We start from the raw sequence: 5,939 nt of genomic DNA, 5'->3' as shown, positions 1-5,939 counted from the left end.
TTTTACTTAGCCAGGACTTTTCTTTTCTATCTTAATGTTTCATTTTCTAATATAACTCATTAGTGTTTTAAAAATGTGTCCTGTTCCATCCACACAGATTATCTGCTGATTTTCATAAAAGATTTTTCCTTGTTTGTGACCGGAACACAATATTTGATAATTATATTTTTTGGTTTAATTTAAAAGTGACATACCGGGGTTGGGGATTTAGCTCAGTGGTTGAGCGCTTGCCTAGGAAGTGCAAGGCCCTGGGTTCAGTCCCCAGATCCGAAAAAAAGAACCAAAAAAAAAATAAATAAATAAAAGTGACATACCAAAATTGTAACAGGAAGTTTTATGCACTGAATGAGTGAAGATGTTACAAGTATTTCCGTGAAATCTCCGTTACTAGTCTGAGGGTTACATGTTTAAGTTTTTCTTATATAATCTTTATCCCATCTATAAACCTTCTTGAATGTTCATTTTAGTAAAAACTTCATACAAATTCTAAGGAATTGTGGCATTTTTTTATTTTGAAATCATCTTACAATTTACCTGTTTCAATAATGATCCATTTAGCTTCCTTGGTGTAGTTTATTCTACTACTATCCTTTCAACAGAAAAAGACCAATGTACAAATTTCAAATCAAAGAATTCTAAGATTCTCTCAGTGGCTCACCAGAACACTTAGAAGAAAACAAACCTTACATATTGAATGATATAAACTATGCAACCTTGGCCTGAAATTTTGCAAAACTTCATTTGTTGCATTTATATAATTAGTACCTAATATACTAATAAATCTTTATGTGTATAAATTTGTCACTCAGCCCAATTTTTAAATCATTATACCAAGATTTTTATGATAAAAAATAATTGCATATGGTGTTCCCATTGAAAAAATGTTCCTCATACAAGCACACACAAACACACACACACACACACACACACACACACACACACACACACACACACCACTTGAACAATCCTGCACCTTTTTATACATTTTGTTTATTGTCCCATTTGTCTCCACTCCTTTGAAATATCTCATCCCATCCTTCCATACCTCCCATTCTAGCCCCTTTTCTATTTCCTCTTTAGCATTTATATCCATTTGTAATTATTTAATTTCTCACAGGAATATGGTAGAAGGATATTTGCATGATTAATTTAAATATGCAATAGAAATTTGCATATCTATACAAAGCACATTTCTTTTCCTTACCAACAAGAACACCAGATTATTTTCAGGCAATTGCATTGGTCCATTTTACCTAGTCGCTGCACTTTTCATAAAATAAACATTTAGTGGTTCCTGGGAGTCATTTTCATATATAAAAGACCTGAACCATACTTGTCAAAATAAAAAAATAAAGTCGAAACAAAATGTAATGAGAGTTGACTGTTTAGATGAGACGTTCTCTCTACTTGAACAGTCAGAATACTAACCTCAGCAGTTTAATACAGGCAGCTGATAGACATGATGCAAGGAGAACCACGGGGAACACAGTGCATTCTAAGAATTCAAGTAATCTAGAATGTGTTTCCCATTTACAAAATGAGAGGCAATAAGACTAATTTAAAATACAAGTCAACGTCAGCCCACTAGAATGAACCAAGTCACGTTAAAATTTAGAAACTATAATAAAGTAAGTGCGAAGCCTTGATATTCACATGCCTCAGTTCTGTAAAAGCAGGAAAAGTGCTTACTCAAATCAAGCTATCAAGTGCTATAATATAAGAAGAGAGGGTAGGAAAGTAGCAAGTAAAAAACTGGTAGGATACACTTCTGTCTGTATCTGAAATCTATGAAGAACCTTGACACATTACTAAGTCTAATATATTTTTGAGAAGAGTATTATATCACAAAGGATAGCTTCACATTCCGTACAGCCAATGTGCTTGACCACCCAGTTTCCCTGCCCATATCTCCTAAGTGCTGTGATTATAAACATACACAGATACGTCTGTTTCTTTTTATGTTGGGGGTTAAACTCAAGACTTGTTGAATGCTAGGCAATGATTCTACCAACCACGCTGCATCCCCGTCCCTAATGCTTTATTTTTAATGAGGCATATGGGAAGCTATGGGAATGAGTTATTCATTTTCTCAGTGATTAGAAAAGACAGAACTGGGAAGGGGATTTGATATCCCATGTCTGTAGTCTGAGACTCCCTACTTACCATGAGTGAACATGTCTGTCACTGTGTACAGCAGATTATATCCCTGCCCCCAAACCAATGTGTTCTTGTATATGCAGTATTATTTGGAAGTAAGGCATTTATAAATGTATTCAAGCTATGGTGAAACAACACTGCATACATTTAATAAATCATACCTGCCTGCATAAAAAAAGGAGAAAGGAGTTAGTACCTGTGTTCAAGAATGAAATGGGGAATAATATGTAAAAAGAGAAATGTAGACTTAATAAGAATGCAGCAAGATGGCTGCAATCATCAGAAGCTTACATATATCTCTGAAGAGCCTTCGGAAGCAGCATGATCTCTTTACACCTTGATTTCAGATTCCTTTCATCAGAATTGCATGCCAGCAAATTGCTGTTGTTTCAAGTCACACCATTCTATTTAATGTTACAGAAACCCTGATAAGTGAGCGCACTGTTTAGGTCATGAGTAATAGGAGATATTCCTTGTTGCCCTCTCCAGTTTCTTCCATCAAGGAAGGGTCTGCCTCCAGTGTTCAATAAATTATGATCGTTCATTTATTTCTTTGTTCATTCAAATATATATCTTTTTTCTATAGTGTAGGCGAATGGATTCTATGCATTCTGTTTGAAATAAAAATGTATCGAAAATGTGAATCCACTTTATGTACATGGTTCAATGGGAAAAACATTTACCACACAAGTGTGAGGACTTGAGACTAAATCTCCAGACTTAGCAGGGTTCCTTTGCAACTCCCGTGGCCGCTGTGATGAGGCATGAGGCAAAAACAGATACCCTTTCCTAGCTTGCGCATCCATGAACAGCAGCCAAGTAATGGAAGGACCTTGGGACACTTAGGGAAAACTAGGAGAAAGGATTATGAACCCTGACGAGAAGAGGCACTGCATAGGAACACAAACAGACCTAACGAACCTGGAACCTTGGGGCTCTCCAAGTCTAAACCACCAACCAAAGAACAAACTTGGACTGGACATAGGTCTCCCTCCTCATATGTAGCAGATGTGCAGCTTGACCTTCATGTGGGTCCTGCACAACTGGAACAAGAGAAGCTGTGGTGAGAATTCCTGTCTTTGGTAAGAATCATTCTTATTTTGTTCCATTCCACAGCTTTAAGCTCCAAAACTGACTTCTATGGACTTTTTTAAAAAAAGATTTATTTATTTATTATATGTAAGTATGCTGTAGCTGTCTTCAGACACCAGAAGACGGCATCAGACATCATCATAGATGGTTGAGAGCCACCATGTGGTTGCTGGGATTTGAACTCAGGACCTCTGGAAGAGCAGTCAGTGCTCTTAGCCACTGAGCCATCTCTCCAGCCCTCTATGGACCTTTTTGAAGGAGAACTTCTGCATGGTTCTTAATAGTGTATACAAAGGCATATCTAACAACCATGGAGGGGGGAAAGGTTTTTTTTCCTCTGGTTCTTCTCTGTTGAGGATTGGTTTATTACTATGGATTGAAATGCTAAATTCTATACTAAAAAATCTAGGGTTATGACTGACTTCTAAGGTTATCAAGCTTTTGTTGTGCAAACCTTGTTCCTTGATTTAAAACTATTGGTCAAAGATAAGAGATAGGTGGGTTTGGAATGACCTGTTTGGAGGAAGAGATAAGGGAAGAACAAGGAAGATGTGAGGGAGTCGGAAACCCTGATGGGGGAAAGGAGAAACCATGAGCATGTGGCCAGAAGAAACTACACAAACCTGGGTTATGCTGCTTGGGAGGAAGCCGGCCCGGTCTGCAGTTAAAGGAATATATTGGGGGTAAGCGCCAGTAACAATCAAAGCTGAATAAATAACAACAACAAGAAAAGAGATTCAATCTCAAATATGGTAGTAAAGAGCTCATACTCATACTGCTGCTCTCAGACCTCTGCATGTATCCTGTTCAACACACACATGCACACATGAACACCATGCAAAAACACAGAAAGAAGAGAAAGAGAAAAAAACTGAATCAATGCACTAAATCTGAATTTGGAATTTTTTTCCAAATAAAAACATATAAATGCTTCAGAAATCCAGTGATTAAAAAGTGTTTTTGAGAACCAATTACTTCATAATTGGAAAGGGCCAACATCAACCAGAACCCAAGAGAAGCCCAGGTTAGGCAGTACTTTTGAGACTCTGCCATCTCACGGCTTTGGAATAAATATCCATACTGCTTGGCAGAAAGTGATGTTGGATCTTGGGGTGTGTTTTCCTACTCCCTCAGACGAAATTCAAAGTGAGCAGACATTAATAAATGAATTTGTTTTGCTGGGTTTTAGATGAAAACAAATCTAACCATCAAGAAAAATACATCTTGCCCTTTAAGCCTTCTTCCTGACTCCTGCTTATAAGCAATGTGCCAAGAGGATCAGAAAGCTGCCCTAACGTAAGAGCATCTGATAGGAAGGAACCCTCTGCCCTTGAATTGGTAGCTTGCTGTGGCTACATGCAGAGCACCAGGAAACTAGAAGCTAAGAACCACTCAGCAGAGCACCAGTAAACTGGAAACTATGGACTCCTCGGCAAGAAGAAAGAGTCACTATGAAACACTCATCAACAAAGGTTTCCTACCTTCTGAAAGAGTGCTGATGTTGGCATGTTGTTGGTTGCGCAGAGACAATGATTGTGGTACTCTTGAAGGGTCATTACCATGCGTAAGACACCACAGGAACAACTTACTCTGTGACCAAGCTCCATTCTATCTCCTACATATGAAAAGGAACAGAGGGGCTCGGTTGCTGGATTGCTGGATTAGCTGTTCCTGGTTGGTAAAATTGTAGACCGCCTTTAGCTAAATTCTTTATCCACACAAAAGAGAAAATGTTCATAAATATTTGCACCAAGTAGTCACTGCAAGACACACAAACAAAAACAATAATCTCAATAACCCATTTTAATATTTATTTGCTTACTTGTATGTTCTCTTTTACTTGAAATTATCTAACCGGTCAGCTAAGAGGGAGCGCTAACAACACTTTGTAATTTCGGAATTTCCTGTTCTGATGTTTACTACATTATCTATGTAAAGGATTTCATGTGCACTGATGCCTGTTCATGCAAGTATTATGTCTATGTATTTAGATGATAAATACATAAATAAACAAACATCAAACGCAAACGTCTCAAGCAGCAGAAAAGAATTCACTAGGTCTCAGTATTGAGAAATGTGCAGCAGGCTTCTTTCAACAATTTAAATCACAGGGAGAAAACATTATTGTAACTCTCTCTCATGTCTCTGAAGTATAGCCTCCCTTTTCAGCAAGCATTTGCTATCGTTGTCCAGTGGACTTGTCATGAAAAGAATATAATGGAAGGAAATGAAAATGTATGGTAACTCTCATTATTCCTCAAGTAATACACAGTAGAGAAAGTCAGACCGAACCTTAAAACAAGTGCAGTTTCAAAGCTGTGCGCTTCCTGATAGCTCTTTAATTTCATTTAAACTGGAAAATCATCTCTTCTGTTCGGGTAGATTAGAAAAGGAGGAAGATGTTTCCCATGGCTTTCAGCAAATGTCTAAGTTTCTACCAGCTGAGGAGAAAACAACTGAGCATGTATGACACGGCTTTTGAGCTACTCTTAGCATTGGTGACAGCTTCTGCTTCCTTCAAACACAGACAAAAGTAAGGCATAGAAATTGAGTGCATAATTAGATCAGGAAGGAGAGTGGTCTGGAGTCCAATAGTGTTAAGTTCAGAAGATGATAGACTTGAAATTATGGCATGGACATAATGCATAATATATTTTGAAGTAAGGTCGTATGACATCTAAAACAATATA

The sequence above is a fragment of the Rattus norvegicus genome, chromosome 6 (genome assembly GCF_021556685.1).
Source record: "Rattus norvegicus strain SHRSP/BbbUtx chromosome 6, alternate assembly SHRSP_T2T, whole genome shotgun sequence".
Classification (NCBI taxonomy): Eukaryota; Metazoa; Chordata; class Mammalia; order Rodentia; family Muridae; genus Rattus; species Rattus norvegicus.
The sequence above is the reverse complement of the archived record's forward strand: the minus strand, read 5'-3'. Positions refer to the sequence as shown.